Source organism: Taudactylus pleione, unplaced genomic scaffold (genome assembly GCF_031769625.1).
Source record: "Taudactylus pleione unplaced genomic scaffold, aTauple2 ptg000256l, whole genome shotgun sequence".
NCBI lineage: Eukaryota > Metazoa > Chordata > Amphibia > Anura > Myobatrachidae > Taudactylus > Taudactylus pleione.
In genome coordinates, this window is record NW_028284658.1 from 14,260,524 (window position 1) to 14,278,211 (window position 17,688).

Consider the following 17,688-nt stretch of genomic DNA (forward strand, 5'->3'; position numbering starts at 1 on the left):
AGGGACAATGGTGGGGCATAGGGCTGTGCAGAAGGACAGGGCACCAAAGAGTTAACTACTTTGACCTCAAGTCAGCCCAGCCTCCTTCTCCCCCTATACCCTGCCAGCAGCCCCAGAAAGGCCAGTTTACATTTGGTGCTGGCAGGAGCAGGGCACACTTTCACAGGGGGCTGCTTATGCAGCCTCAATATTTAGATTATTTATTTCTTCTTGAGGGTCCATAGGGATCCACAGGGATACCATGGGGAAAATGTGGTTGTAGTGATCCAGGCACCAAACAGTTAACCTTTCAGCTCCCAGGATGCCTCAGGTCCTCCACCACATATACCCTGGCTACAGGCATTCAGTTTTGAGTTTGGTGCGGCAGGATTCAGACGCACCTTTTTATAACGGGGACTGCTCAGGCAGTCCCAAGCTTTTTATTTGATGTTTTATTTTACTTTAGAGCAAGCAGCTCTAGGCGTCCTAAAGGACACCTGTGCTGCTGCTCCACCTACCCCCACCGCTGCTGCAACACCAGTAACCGGACTGGTTTTTTCGACGAGCACCAGCGGAGCTTGGCTAGCAGCGATGCTGGTTCCCGGGACTGCAGCCGGTAGCACGGGGATGCAGGTAAGGTGGTTCCCCAGTCCATACTTCCGGCAGTTGGAGACCTGCCGGAGGTCGCTGTAGTGGGGCTACCGCTGCGTCTGCTCCTGCTCCACCACTTGACCACCGGGGTAAGACAGTCTGGCGTCGGGGACAGTGGAAGCAGCCATGTATAAGGCCAGCGCACCTGGCGGTTGATACAGCATAGGGGGGTAGGCTCTCCCCGGCAGCCCCTCCCCCAGCCCAGTTGCCAACCCAGCTGAGGTTTTCCCATGTCTGGGTTGCTCATCCTACCCTTCTCCGTTTATGAGACGCACAGCGACCACTATTATTATTGTGCTAAAGCTGCTGGTCTCAGGAGGCTTGGGTCTAGTCTCCCTGAATACCTCTCCCCAGAGGCCAGGTTATACAGTGCTCAAAATCCTACCAAGCTTGTGTTTTTGAGTAGTTGATTCAGGGCCCATTGCAAGTATATTTGTATATGCATTGTATGTGACTTTTGCTAGTTCTGCTGTGTTGTTACTGCCTTTTTTTTTCTGTACTGTCAGATATAACGATCACTACTATTTCTCCTCAAACCCTTTGCTACAGGTGTGACAAATATTATTATTTTATTTTTTGTGTGTGTCTCTTCAAATTGTGCTTCACATTTATTTGTGAAGACAGTCACATTTGCACTTACTTTATTATGTCTAAGAAAAAGGAAACTGAGGCCCCGGTGCTGGTTTCATGTAAAATTTGTTTGGCTGGCTTGTCCCCTCAGGACTTCATACAGGATGGTTTGTGTGCTGTCTGTTATAAAGAACCACCTCATCAGTCCAGTCTACCAACCCCTGTACAGGAGCCATCTTGGGTGTCCTCCTTGTCTCCAGTTATGACGCAGCTAGTGGACCATTTAGCTACTCCCACGCTGCCTCCCTTGCTAGGTTTGTTCCTCCTGTACATACTTCCTGAATGGATGTTTATGCCCACTTAAGTCAGAGTACGGCTCACTCAGCTGCTGCGTTTCAACAAATGTTGCAAGCGAACAGACTGGTAGCCACTAAAGCACTCAAAACCAAAGAAAAAAAAGTAGGACTGGGTGCTCTCACTCCCAATGGAATGAATGAATACATCAATTACACTACATTCTTATACATTGTATAAACTTTATGTACTTGTGATCCTTGTTCCCCTTTTTTTTTTTTTTTCTTTTTTTTTTTTTCTCTTGTTTTATTATTCTTTTTGACCATTTTCATTTCGTTCTATATAACAATTTAAAATGTATAATTTTTACTTTAGACACAATAGGGCACATATTTGGGTTTGATATTTTGCATAATACTATATTATGTAAATACTATGTATGATGTTTTTTAATAGTATAAATTTTGAGTCCATATAATCTATAGGTTTGGGTTGTCTACACACATTTGTTTTTTTGGTTTGTTTTTTTCTAATCATGGTTTTACACTTATGGTTTTTGATTACTATTATATTCTTTACCTACACGATTATATCATTATATTTAATTTTACACACTCATTTATTTACACATATATCATGTTTTTTTTTTTTAAATCAGGTGTTTTTTATTGAAAGTTTTCCATAAACATAACATTCAAAGAAAAAACGAAAATAAAATAGCATCATCATTATATTGAAACACAGTCGTGAGTAGGCTGTTATAGATTATACTGTTACAATAAACAGGGAAGAAAATTATTGAAATAGACATTATATAAGCAAACATGACATGTGTAATTATTTTGCGCCGACTAAAAAGGTTATAAATGATTACGAATGCAACTGTTGCATCGTAACATGCAATGTACAAATTGCCAGAAAACAATAATAAAAAAATAAAAAAAAAACAGGTTATTACATAACATCACATCAGTATAACACTTTAATTAGTAAAATATTGGGAATACATTTATAAATTCACTACAACCCAAGGTAAGCCAGATACAACTCGACTCCAATCAGTATATTTATACGTCAGTCTCTGCCTCATTCGCTCTGCCCAATTCTGAGTGACACCATCTGTCCCATTTTTTGTGATATGTATTCATAGCATTGCGGGACCTAAACATGTGTCTTTCATGTCTGATTACAACATTCACCAACGCTCTCCACTTATGTAGAACGGGGAAGTCAGCTGTAAACCACGTGCGGGCCACAATCACTTTAGCCATTGTGGAGAGACACATAACATATCGATAGAGTACTGGGGAGTGCGTTTCTTCCAAATCCAGTCCGAACAAACAAGTCACAGGACTAAAGTCTGGCAGAGAAGGTTCCGTAACCAAAATATCTCCCCATACCTGCCTCCAAAATTCATTTACTAATGGACAGCTCCATAATAAGTGCCAGAAACCAGCACTCTCTTCCTGACATCTAGGACAAAGTGAGTCCATTCTAAATCCAGCTCGGTGCAGGGATACAGGTGTACGGTATACTCTGTGCAATACGTAATAATGCACCTGTTGATACCTAATACATGGAGTAGTATAACTAATTGAACCCAAGATCTGTAGCCAGTGCTCATCGGAGATGGGGCCAAAGTCAACTTCCCACCTCAGCCTGAGGGGAGCAAGCAACTCTGGGTTTAATTTATTATTAAGAGTCGCGTAAATACAGGATACCTTACCCCTAGACCCCAAGGCAGAAAGTAGAGTTTTAACAGGAGATGGAGATAGTATAGGAGCAGCTCCAGTAAACTGCGCCTGCACAGCATGTCGTAACTGTAAATACCTAAATAAGGCTACATTGGGGACAGCAAATTCAGTTTGTAATTGTGAAAATGATTTAAGATGACCATTCTCATATAACTGACCTATAGATTTAATACCCCTTAAAAGCCACAGATTGTCATTAGACAGTTTGAACAATTCAGCATAAGAACTGTTAAACCAGAGGGGGGAGTCCGCGTCTGTCCCAGACCATTCAAACAGAGTATGGGTATATCGCCAAATCAGCATAGCTTGTCGCAATAGAGGGGGCAATCTAGAGGTGGACATGCCTGATAGTAAAAATAACAAAGGGGTAAAAGAGAATCCCACCCGTTCAGTCAAGAAACTCTGTAACGTCAAACTGGAGGTATCAGATATCCACTCAGATAAATGTACTAACTGGGCAGCAATGTAGTAAAACCAGAGATTAGGAAGACCTAAGCCCCCAGAGGTTTTATTTTTACAAAGGGTTTTGATAGAAACACGAGCAGTACGACAACCCCAGATGAAAGATATAATAATACTATCAATACTACTGAACACCCTTTTAGGTAAATAAACTGGAGAATGCTGTAAGATGTATAGATACTTGGGCTGGATAGACATTTTAAACAAGTTTATACGCCCCAATACTGACAGAGGTAATTTTTTCCAAACGTGGATTTTTGCTTTAAAATTAGTGGTTATGGGGTCTATATTTTGTGAGATATAATCTGATGCCAATGGAGTAATCCATACACCCAAATATTTAAACCTTAGGGTCCACTGCAGGGGGCAAGGCAAATGTTTCTGTATAGGGATACATCCCGATATGGGAAAAATATTGGACTTATCCCAATTAATATGTAACCCCGAAAAGTCGCCAAACACACTAATAATACGTGAAACTGATTCCAATGAGTGTGCATAGTCCTCCAGAAAGAGGAGCATGTCATCTGCATATAGGGCCACTATATCCTCTGCCACACCTGACCTAATTCCTTGGACATCAGGATCCGCCCTAAGCATACAGGCTAATGGCTCAATGGCCATAGCGAAAAGAGCAGGTGATAGAGGGCAACCCTGACGAGTCCCCCTCATCAGGGGAAATGCATCTGACATGTGGCCGTTCACAGATACCCTAGCTGCCGGAGAAGAATACAGAAGCTGAATCCATTTTATAAAACGGGGACCAAAGGCAAACTTATGAAGTACTGCCCACAGATAACCCCATTCTATTGAGTCGAAGGCCTTGGCGGCATCCAAAGACACCACCACAGCCCCCTCCCCAAGCATATCTTTTCTCTGCAAATGATAGAATAATCTACGGAGATTTTGAACCGTAGACTTCCCCGGCATGAACCCAGTTTGATCAGGGTGTATAAGTGAAGTGATAACTAAATTTAGGCGAGTGGCTAACAATTTAGCTAATATTTTAACATCTGTAGATAATAATGAGATAGGACGATAGGATTCAGAGAGAGTAAGGTCCTTCCCCGGCTTAGCCAGTACTACAATAATAGCCTCACACATAGACTGGGGAATAGCTCCATAGTCAAATAGTGAGTTGAATAAATTTAATAAGTAGGGATTAAAAAAATCTTTAAATTTCCTATACACTTCTACAGGAATCCCATCACTGCCCGGAGCCTTAGAAGCAGGAAGGGAAGACACAGCGAAATCTATCTCCTCCAAAGTGAATGGTGCATCTAAACATGTGATAGTCTCTTGAGACAGCTTCGGCAGAGTAACACAATCCAAATATTCCCGAAGTTGATCTGGGGAATAGGAAACTCTGGAGGCATATAGGGAAGAATAGTAGTCATGAAATACCTTAGAAATATCGACACCAGAGTAGCGTAACTGGTCTCCAGAATCTCTAATACACTGTACAGTGCCAATATGGGAGTCTACCTTAGCTAAAGAGGCTAAATATCTACCCCCAATCTCCGACTGAAAATACTGATTATGTCTAGAGAAGAGTAGTCTACGTCTAGACCTGTCAAATAAGTATTCTGTCCACTCCCGCTGTGTAGTCAAACAACAATTCACGATCACATGGTAATCGAGAGAGGACATATTGACCCTCCAGCTGTGAGCACAAGAGCTCAAGACGAGACCCCTCCCCCCTACTATACTTTTTAATCTCAGATACCCGTCTAATAAACGAGCCTCGCATGTAAGCTTTGAAAGCATCGTGCCTAATACCTGGATTTGGACATTGGAAATTATCTATCTGGAACTCCTCCCATGCCGCAACCAGTTCAGAGCCAGCTCCCATCATAGATAGCCAGAATGGATGTAATTTCCAAAACCGCACCCCTCTATCTTGAGACATGTTTATAGCAAGTAAAATAGGAGAATGATCTGAGATACCCCTAGACAAATATTTTATATCGCTTACCATGGGCAAAATATGAGAGGACAACAAAGCTAAATCAATTCGGGACAGTGTCTGATAGGAGGTAGAATGACATGAATATTGAGTGGCATTCGGATTTCTACTACGCCAAGTATCAATCCAACCCAATTCAGCTATAAGATTGGCGAATGGAGTGGGAGAGGGAGAGGGCAGCATCAAATCAGTACTCTCCCTCCACCTGTCCAATCGACGATCTACAACGTTATTAAAGTCCCCCACACAGATCACAGGGGTATCAGGAGATTGAGCAACAAACATAGCAGCCTGTCGCATAACATCATTGCTATATGGAGGAGGGATGTAAATCGCTAGTATATGAAGATGAACACAATTAACAATAGCACGCATAAAGACATATCTACCTTGGGTATCAATCTGGCTGGATTCCAAATTAAAACGTAGTGATTTACTAATAAGGACCGAGACTCCTCTTGCATTATTTGAGAAAGTAGAGTGGTACATGTGACCTATCCAAGGCTTTTTAAGGGCCAATACCTTACTACCATATAAGTGAGTCTCAGAGAGACATACAATTTCAGCCTGGTATTTCTTAATTTGCGTCAGAACAAGAGAGCGCTTTACTTTATCGTTCAGGCCTCGGACATTCCAACCCAATATACGTAAATCACCTACAGACATAGCCATGAGTTATATATCTCGACAGATATAGAATGGCGCAGCAGGGATCATTAATGGGGAACAATACTGAGAGAGCGATGAAACATAAAGGAACGAACCCGTGTGCATCTAGCCGGCAGGGCAGCAACGAACAGCATATCACATTCAAAAAAGCAGAGACATTACAACCTGATGACAGTAAAAAAAAAAGATATAAACAAACATCCACCCCTTCCCTAACCCTCCCTGTATAACCTCGAAAACCTAAGGCATACCTAGTTCCCATGCCCTAAACTCCCCCCCCCCACCTAACACTAATTAACTAACTAACCAGTATACTTCAATTTAGAGCTTGAGTTATTAGGGAATAGGAAATATATCCTACTGCTATATTCAGCAAGGAACTCCCTAAGAAAAAAATAAACGTAATTAGTCCCCTGGTGGAGACAGACATCTATATATAAATCTTTTTTCTTCCCCCCCAGAGTCACACTGGAGAAAGAGGAAAAAAAAAAAAAAAAAAAAACACATCAAACCATTACAAAATATGGACAATAATATTTGCAAGCATTAATTCCTTTCAGTGAGGAGCACGGGGCTGACGTTCCAGCCAGGATTCCGCCTCCTTAGGATTAGCAAAAAAATGGGTGTTATTATCATGTACTACCCGCAATCTAGCAGGGAATAGCATAGAGTACTGAATATTACAGTCACGGAGTTTGCGTTTGACTTGTAGGAACTGTGAACGACTCTTCTGCACCTCCAGTGTGAAATCAGGAAAGAATGAGACGGATTGATTTTCAAATTGAAGTGGACCCCTGGTGCGGGCCAATCGAAGAGCAGTGTCCCGGTCTTTAAAGTGTAGTAAGCGGGCAATGAAGTTTCTGGCAGGAGCACCCGGTGGAGGAGGCCTGAAAGGAAGTCTATGGGCACGTTCCACAGCAAACTGCGGACTAAACGCCTCACGAGAAAATAGATGAATTAGCCAGTCCTCGAGGAATTTCTCAGGCGTCGAGCCCTCAGCCCGCTCAGGGAGCCCAACAATACGGATATTATTGCGCCTGAGGCGCCCCTCCACATCCGAAAGTTTGGCCTGGATAGATACTACTTGCGAAGACATCCTCCACTTTATGTTTTAGGGGCATGGTGATGTCCTCTAGGTCGGAAATACGGTGCTCAGTTTCGCCGACTCTCTCTCTAATTTTTTGCATGTCCTGACGTAATAAAGACACATCGATCTGCACCTGACCAATTTTATCGGTGACTCGTTGTTCGGATGTGGATATTGCCTGTAGGATCTGCTGAGTAGATTGTGATGTATCATTGGAGTCCGTGTCACCCTCGACAGACAAAGGCGACGGGGGATGAAGAGCACCCTGACCAGATGGTTGATGCACCTGAGAATTTCTAGCGAACTTTTCTAGTTTAGCAGCCGCTCCAGCAGCATTGCTAGTTTTTCCCATGATGTAACTTAATATGTGTGCAGTCAGGCAGTGCTAATAACAACTGATAAATCCACCCTAAGTGAAAGAATCACTATATGTGCCCAAAGTAACAATGGTCAGAGCAGCCCAGCAAAACAGGGGAGTTGTAATGGAGGAACACAGCGTCAGGTGACCTAGGAGCCGTCTGAAATGGCGCCCAAGGACAAGCTTACTAAGCCAAGGACCAGCGGAGAGGCACCAGCAGCGGAGGACACCCACTGTCAGGATTAAGGAGCGCAGAGACTCCAGACAGCGCGCGGCAACTGAGAGGGAGAGGAGCAGCGCAGCAGCGCGCCAGCGGGTCCCGCCGATCAGAGGGATTCAGCCAGGAGAGAAGAGGCACAGACCTCACCGTGTCACAGGCCCCAGCAGTCCGAGACACAAAGGAGCCTCCCGGAGCGCCGATCGCGCCCGCACCAGACACCGGAGGCTTCAGCGGGAGTTCATACACCCCCAGGTAAAGAGCCAGCACTAGACCACCAGGGGAACAGGATATTTGCTCGGATCTCGTCGGGAGTTACAGCGACGTGCTGCTACTCCATGCTGTGCCAGTCCACGCCCCCCACACATATATCATGTTTAACTATTTTAGATGACGTCGGGTTAGCATCCAACACAATTTATAGGACACGCACACTTATCGTATGTATTATTATTTTTATTATATTTTTTCAAATAAACATTTTTTTCTTCTTACACTTTCTCATTTCACTTGGGTTATATTCTATAAATCTCTCTTTTTTGTATTCAATTTATGTAGTGATGTACACACCCACATTCTTAACTTTTATTATGTACATACAGTTTTAGTGTGTACATATCCAGATTTATTTATGTTGATGCCTGTATATACAGTATATGCATACATGGGCACATACACTTTCACATACTTTAGCACCTTTATAACTCAAAACCGTATACATTTAATATATGGTTACACTTTTTTTATGGATGACAACTCTCACTATCTCTGTTATTTAACACTTATTTTATTCTATTTTATTTTTGTAAATAATTTTTATTTTCACTTCTTATTCTATAACTTATTATTAGTATATTTTATATCACTTATTATTTTTCTAAATATTTTTGATTGCTATATCTTTTTATACATATATTAGTGCATTTATTAATTATTTTAAAAATAGCCAGTTCAGGCTTTTTTCCTATTTATGATGATTTTTTTTCTCCATTTACTGCGGAGTCTGCTCAGTATTACAATCATTTAGATTCATGGCTGGACTCAGTGACAATCCAGATTGTTAGAGGTTAACATACTGTATCCCTGCTTTCCCTGACTCACTAACACTTGTAACCTAACATAATCCTAGTGACATGTCTGTAGGCAGGACTTAGTAGCACAACATTTATATCCGCCTACATAGCATTTACAGACCTCCGGAGAACTGTCTGTCACAGTCTGCCCGATGACGTCAATCAGCTTATAAGCACCACGTGTATGCAACACGTCATTGGAGAGGTGACCAAGCCACCTATCGGGCGAAACGCACGTCCTCCGAAGGTCCGGTCAGTGCACAGACCGGACTCCACTCAAGATACCCTGTGAACTGTATGTATGATCACTGCCTGACTGTTGTGCCAGCGCAGCCGCCGAGTTTCATACTCGGACAGGAGACACTGATTTAACCCTGTAACTGCTTCAATATTTGTTGACCGGCTATTGCTATTATAGCTATTATGATTTAACTCTGACACTGTTCTAATATCTGTTGCCTGGTCACTGATATTATAACTACCTAGCTCTATTTATGAGTGATAGTGAACCTATGCTGGCATATTTACTTTATTTACTGCAGTATTACTATTTTTGCCCCTATTATTAAAACGGATCATGCAGAGCTAAAGGGTCCTACACCCTCTCTCTGTGCTCTATATACTTGGCTAAATATATGTAATGGGGATATAATGCCGTATATTGAATAATCATTATTCACTCATTTGCTCTGTTAGGAGCATTATTTATGCTAAACATCATTGTGTCAGGAGTATTGCTGACACAGCACGAATATATCATTTTGCATTTTGTTAATTTATCAGCTAAAGAGATCTCTTTTGTTTGCATCTGAATGGTGCTGTGTCTTGACTGCAATTTTCTGGTACATGACATTCTCTTGCCTGGGTTTTTGAGCTGGTCTGAGAAAGATTATGATATGTATAAGACGTTTTCAATTTTTCAAAAATTTCTTATTTTTTAACTCTGAACGTTGCTGTGTACTGATTGTATCATCCTGTATATGTTATTCCTTCTTACCTGGATTTCTGAGCAGGTTTGACTAAGATTATTTCATAGTTTTATGGATATAATGTATGAAATAACTGATGTTCTTTTTGGTTCTTTGGTCCAGAGTATGTTTACCTCTCTGTAGGTTAACATATCTGACGGACATAATTCACTGATTAATAGGCAACAGATCTTATTTTATGTCAGAGGGTATTTAGTTTAGTTTGGACGTGTACAAATATCAGACAAGATACGTGTATTAAACTTGTAATTTATTATGTATATGATGATTCACTTGTGGAACAATTAAAGTATGCCATGTGCAAATACTTTCTTTGGACTCTGTATTCCTAATAAAGTGGACTCCTCTTATGAGATGGTCCTACATACAATATAGTTGTGTTGTACCAGGGTATTTCATACCATTACGATTAGTAATATACTTACAGCCATACCACACTATATATGCCCAATCTCGTCTGATCTTGGGAGCTATAAAGTGTTGGGCCTGTTTAGTACCTGAGTGGGAGACTGCCAGCGAATATCATGTGCTGTAGGTTAATTATATATGAGGTGAATTAGTAATATGTTGTGTGACCACTGTTTTCCCGTCTCATTATTGTTCCTATACACATTTGAACTTGTCAACTAACCATCAGGGTTTGGATGGTGCTCTCAGGGTACCGGGTTAATCATCTCCTTATACAACTGATGTATGTGTCAAATTTTTCTGACATACTACAATTGGAGATTGATACCCCTGTATTAAAATATAAAAAAAAAAAAAATTCTAAAAATATAAAATAATAGATAAAAATCATTTCGCCATGTTCCATATCTAATATTATAAACAAACCGTATTTAGTGTGGGGACCTTCTTCAATTATAATATAGAATATTAAAAGTTATATTTTATATACAAATTCATGACACAAGAGTGCCCCAGCAACCAGCCCTACTTTTTTTCTTTGGTTTTGAATGATAGACTTTGGGAGCACCACCAACGCAGTATATGGTATATTATATCATTGAGATGTAACATGTTGGTACACAACAAATTAATTATAGAATTATAAGTTCTGTGCGGTACCACCCTCTTTTTCTGTGGAAGCCACTAAAGCACCTAAGCGAACGATATCATTTTATCAGTCTGCTCAGCATGTAGATTCAGACGCATCATCTGAGGAATCGGATGATGCTCCGGGATTTTCTCCAGGGTCTATCTTAGTAGAGGAGGACCATCCTTCTACAGTGGATGTCCCTTCTTTGGTGAGGGCGGTCAATCCTAAATATACAGGATGATGAGCCAGCTCCTAGACCTAGGGCTCCGGTGTTTAAACACCAGAAAGTGGTAAAATCTGAGTTTCCTAAGTCTGAGCAGCTCACTGAACTTATGGAAGAAGCATGGAGTAACCCGGATAAATGGTTCCATGTTACAAGATTAGCATCTTTGTATCCTTACCCACCTGCTGAATGTACGAAATGGGAGGTCCCTCCTACTGTGGATGCTCATGTGACACATTTAGTCAGGAGTGCCACGTTGCCTATACCATCCGCATCCTCCCTTAAAGATCCATATGGCTGGGGCTTGTGTATCTAAGGCTGTTGAAGAATGAACGGGGGCATTGGAAGATACTCTACCAAATGCTACCAGAAAATAGCTGACACATATCTCCCACACAGGAAGCTGCCTCCTATTTGGGAGAAGCTGCGATAGATGCTGGTCTCCTGGCTTCTAAAGCATCGGCAGCTTCGGTTGTTGCTCGTAAGGGCCCTTTGGTTAAGGTCCTGGAAAGCAGATACAGGATCCAAGAAGGCTCTGGAATCCTTACCTTTTTATGGAAACATACTTTATGGAGCAGAATTGTATAAGCTAGTGGCTACTCTGGTAGCTTCCAAATCTGCAGGTCTGCCATCAACAGCTACATCAAAGTCTAGGCAGTCTTCTTTTCGGTCCTTTCGTCCTCAGGGAAGAGCAAAAAGACAATCTTCCTCCTGACCGTCTAGTTCTTGCAGGACCACCAAGCAGCAAGCTAAGAGGTCCTGGCCGGTCAGACGCCCAGCCTATTAGCAGGATGACAAACCCTCTGCCTGATGGGGCGGGCCTCCTCCTGGGGGATCCCAGGGTGGGAGGCTGACTTCTTCAATTTGCGGACCGCTGGCATCAAACAGATGCCTGGGTTCGAGAAGTGGTCTCTCAGGGGTATGCCCTCACCTTCTGGAGGCATCCTCCCCACAATTTCTTTTGCACAATTCCCCTATCAGATTCTATCAGGACCTCGGCCATCTAGGAGGCTATTTGCTCCCTTCTGAGGGCAGGGGTGATAATCCCGGTTCCTGTGGGTCAACAAGGAAGGGGTTATTATTCCAATCTGTTTTTGGTTCAGAAACCAAATGGGTCTCATCGACCTAATCTGAAAACTCTCAACAAGTTTATCCGTGAACCCAAGTTCCGTCTGGAAACTCTTTGGTCATTATTTTGGCGATAGAACCTGGGGATTTTATGGCTTCCCTGGACATTCAGGATGCGTATCTGCATGTGCCTATTACGCCATCCCACCAACAATTTTACGGTTTGCTGTCCTTGAACGACATTACCAATTTCAGGCACTGCCCTTTGGTCTATCAACGGCCTACAAAGGTTATTTCTGCAAGAGGACAGGATTTCGGCCGTAATATTGCGAACACGCAAGCAAAGTGTATCCATTCTATCAGCGATGCAGGTCCTGGGGTCAATAGTGTCCACCTTTTGACATGGTGGAATATGCTCAATTCCATTTCAGGCCTCTGCAACAATTGATTCTCTCCCGGTGGAATGGGCAGTATAATCTAATTCAGTCCCAAAGGATCCTTCTCATTCCAGAGGTTCGTCTCTCTCTTGTGGTGACTACAAAAGGCTCTTCTGGACAAGGGTCGCCCAAATTGGGTGCTCCTCACCACGGACACCAGTCTTGCGGATGGGGGCGATGACCGGTCATCATACCTTTCAGGGAAGATAGACAAATCAGGAAAGTCACCTGCCCATAAACATCCTGGAGCTGCGCGCAGTATGCAAAGCACTCAGTCTGGCAGAGGACCTACTTCAAGGCAGGCCGGTCCAGAACCAGTCCGACAACGCGTCCACAGTAGCCTATCTCAAGAATCAGGGAGGCACGCAAAGTCATGCAGCCATAAAGTGACAAACATTCTGATCTGGGCAGAACGTCATCTTCCGGCTATCTCGGCAATGTTCATCCTGGGAATCCTCAACTGGGAAGCGGACTTCTAAGTCAGCAGGAGAGTGGGCTCTCCATCCAGGGGTTTTTCAACTTCTGGTAAACAAATAGGACCTCATGGCCTCACGTCACAACCACAAGGTTCCAAGGTACAGGTCCAGGACCAGAGACCCCTCAGCAGCCTTCGTGGACACGCTGGCAGTGAAGTGGGACTTCAAGCTGGCGTATCTCTTTCCTTTGATTTCCCTCCTCTCAAGGGTCCTCAGGAAATTCAAGCAGGAAGGCTGCATAGTAATACTGGTAGCTCCTGCTTGACCCAGGCTCCATTGGTTCACCAACATACGGAATCTATCCATAATCACTCTATGGCCGGATCTGTTAGCGCATGGTTCCTGCCTGCATCCGGACATACCTTGTCTTTCTTTGACGGCATGGCTCTTGAGTCTTCCATCTTAAGAGCCAATGGTTTCCCCAGCTCTGTGATTCAAATGATGCTTAGGGCACGAAAGCCTTCCTCTGCCCGCATCTATTACAGAGTTTAGCATTCTTTTGGTCAATGGTGTTCCCACAGAAAGTATGACCCAAAGGTTTTTAGGGATTCTCGGGTACTTGCGTTTCCCCAGGCTTAGTTAGACCTCAGTCTCTGCCTGGCCACTCTGAGAGTACAGGTTTGTGCGTTGTCAGTTTGGTTCCAGCGAAAGACTGCTTGTCTGCCGGATGTTAGAATTTGTTTTCAGAGTGTTCTCCGAGTGCAGCTACCCTTTGTCCCACCGGTGGCACGTGGGACTTGTCTTTAGTTCTCAAGGGGTTACAAGCTCCCCCATTTGAACTCAGTGGATTTGAAGTGGTTTACAGCGAAGACACCTTTTCTCCTCGCTATCTCTTCTGCACGCTCTTTAGCAGCGCTCTCTTGTCACTCCCCCTTTTTGATATTTCACCAGGATAGAGCTGTTCTCCGAATACAGGAGGGTTACCTTCCCAAGGTAGTGTCCGTTTTCATGTCAATGAAGAGATTGTGGTTCCAGCTTTTCAATTTTCAGACCTTTTCTGTAGGTGAAGCCTCCCTGGATGTGGTTCATGCTGTTCGTATCTATGTGGATCGTCCAAACTCTTTTAGAAAATCAGATGCTCTTTTTGTGCTATATAAAGCTGGGCAACTAATAAACAAACTCTGGCTCGATGGTTGCGTATGACTATCTCTCAGGTTTACACACAGGCTGATCTCCCTGTTCCAAACACGGCAACAGAACATTCTACCCAGTCTGTGAGACCATCGTGGGCATTTCGTCGTGGTGTCTCTGCTGAACAATTGTGCAAGGGAGCCACGTGGTCTTCTGTTCACACTTTTCTTAGGTTCTATGTCTTTGACACTTTTGCCTCTCAGGATGCTTCCTTTGGGCGGCGAGTTCTCCTTTCGGCTCAGGAGCGTCCTCACCCTTAGGGGAACTGCTTTAGGACATCCCCATGGTATCCCTGTGGATCCCTATGGACCCTAAAGAAGAAAATAAGAGTTATGGTAGACTTACCTTTGTTAACTCTTTTTTTTTTTTTTTTTTCTTTGAAGTCCATAGGGTCCACAGGGCACCTATCCTGACGCACCTGTCTGCAATGGGTAATTTTTTTAAAATTTCTTTATATTTAAAAGGAAACCACAACAATAGATGACATCGTAGATTTTTCTTTCTGTCCCAGATTCCCTCATGTTCTGTGAGAGAGTTTCTGGTGTACATTATTCTTCATTCTACTCTTTCATTCTCCTGTCTTGGGCTCATTTACAAAACTGAATGGCTGTGGCCAGGGGCGGTGTATATGTGGAGGAGGACCAGAGGCATCCTGGGAGCTGAAGCTTAACTGTTTAATGCCTGGATCACTCCAACCACATTTTCCCCATGGTATTCCAGTGGACCTTATGGACTTCGAAGAAAAAGCGTTAACAAACGCAAGTCTACCATAACTCTTATTTTCAGTTTTTATTTTATTTTGCATGAGTAGCGCTGAACATCCTATTGGACGCTCAGTGCTGGCGCTCCACCGGTGGCCGCGGCTCTGGCGACCGAATCAGCAACATCGGCCGGGACCTCCGCAAGCGCAGAGGACCCCAGCCGGACGCTGGAGCAGAGTCTCCAACAAGCGGGTGGCCCGGGTCGCCTTCACCCCAACTAGCCCACCAGGTAACTCAGGTAACGGAGGGGTGATATTGTAGTGGCGGCCATTTGCCCTGGGGGCTTCATGTCAGAAGGGGGAGGTTGGCTCTCCCCGTTAGCTCCTCCCCCAGCCCCTGGTGCATTCCCTTATGGAGGCTTCCCGTCAGAGGGTTTCTCTTCCTCCTCTCTCTCCCACAGAGACGCTGAGCTGCCATTTTCAGTGCACCAGCCGGCTGCAGCTAGTCTCCGGAGAGCTGGGTTCCTGTCATTCTGTATACCTCACTCAGGTCAGGTTATACAGTTAAGCTCCTTCCAGCCAACTGGGGTTTTGACTGTTCAGCACTCACTGCTTTTTTTGTATCTATTTTGCATTGAATGTACTGTGTTCGTGTTCTTTCTTTCTTACCTTCTGTCTGTCAGTTTTTCTGTCCTATTTACCTTTATACAGTCTCTGGCCCTCATTCAGAGGCGCTCGCAAAAATGCAAGCGCTCGTTCTGAATGAGGGCGGCCGCTTGTATTTTGAAGTGTGGCCTCCTGGCCGCTAGCTAAGCTGTAGGTTACCACCCACAGCTTTAGCGACCGACCAGGTTGATGTTCGCGATGAAGACCATCGGGGCTTGCAACGAGACCCTAAGGTTGATCGAGCAGGAAGCTTCCCACTGACATCACTGCTGATGTCAGTGCGGCCGCCCACAAAACGGCAACACCTCAGTTTGTGAAACCACCCCCCCGCCACGCCTACAAAAAGGGGCAAGCTGTTGATCAACATCAACAGCCGCCCCTTTTGTAGTGAGCTCCGGAGCGAGAGAATTTCTCTCTCGGTCCGGGGCTTGCGCACGCGCAGGGCCTAAGCATCGACCCGCTTGCGAGCGGGTCTGAATGAGGTCCTCTGTGTGTACTTGGCAGGTAATCCTTTTGTTGACAGGGTGAGGGGTTCGCTGTGCCCCCCTTTTATTTAACCCAACTAATTACTTTGTGCGGCCTTGCATTCATTGCACTGTTCCGCTTTGTGCATGGGGATTGCCTTGGATTCTACCATTTCTTCCAGAGGCAAAACACCTAAGGAGGTGACCAAGGAGGTGGGAACTCCTGTGTTGCGCACATGTACAGTAGATCTGGTTCTGTTTGTCTCTCCCTGCAGGATCTAGTCCAGGGTGGTCTCTGTATCCGGAGCTGCACAGAAGCGCAACAAGTGGTCCCATCCACAGCCTCCAACCAGGAACCAGCTTGGGCTGCCTTTCTGTCGCAGGTAATATCACAGCTAGTTGACCGTTTGACAACCCTCCCTTCGACGGGGGTTCACCCTGCCATGGTTCTGCAGTTTAACTGCAACCACCAGCTTTGGAACCGCCATGGATGAGTTCCTTCTCCCAGTGAGTTCAGCGTTCAGTGCAAGTCTCCTTCTCCTTAAAGCAGATGCTGGATAAGACTCTGCTTCTTAACGCGGACCATCCAGATGGGAAGGTACTACCCCTCCGTTGCTTCAGATGTGAAGATCTCCTCTGTCCAGGAGGAATCCTCATCTCCAGTAGATGTAGTGGCCTTCATTAATGCAGTTAAACTGGTTAGAGGACAAGGTCCCGGTCCCTAGTTTCAAGGCTCCGGTTTTCAAGCGGCTCTTCCTTATTATTGCCACGGTGGCGGCATCCAAGATGGCGTTTCTACCTTCTGTGGCGGCTCCTAGGTTATGAGCGTCTAATTTTTGCTCCTTTTGTCTGAAGAGAAGGCCAGGGGCAAAGGCTCCAAGCCCCGAAGCAAACAACCCTGGACTGACAGACGCCACCAAGCCTGCAGCCTGACGGGGCGGACCTCCACCTGGGGGATCCCAGCAAGGGAGGCCGGCTTCTGCTTTTCTCCGAAACCTGGCTGGTGACCCCATTGGACAAGTGTGGTTCCTCAAGCTACACTCTAACCTTCCAAAGGAGTCCTTCGGCCCGGTTCTTTTCCACAGGCCTTCCAACAGGTCCAGGAAAAGCAAAGCACTGCTGGAATCCATTCACTCCCTTCTGGCCTCCAAGGTAATTATTCTAGTACCCCGGGCTCAGAGAGGCACGAGCTTCTATGCCAACCTCTTCTTTGTTCAGAAGCTGGACGGGTCCTTTCAGCCAATACTCAGCCTAAAGTCCCTTAACCGCTTCTTACTTAAATGTTCCTATCTGGCTCAGTCACCAGCCCTTCCTCTGGTTTGCGGTCCATGGGGACCATTATCAATTTCGGGTTTTGCCATTTGGTCTCTCCACCACTTCTCGTGTCTTCACGAAAGTCATGGTAGTCATGGCAG

The 17,688-nt window shown here is 44.5% G+C and overlaps 1 protein-coding gene across 2 annotated transcripts in view; it reads left to right on the forward strand.

Annotated features, from left to right (window-relative positions):
• Nucleotides 1-17,688, forward strand: part of CHD6 (chromodomain helicase DNA binding protein 6) — a 194,667-nt gene that overhangs the window by 102,505 nt on the left and 74,474 nt on the right. The window lies entirely within an intron of this gene.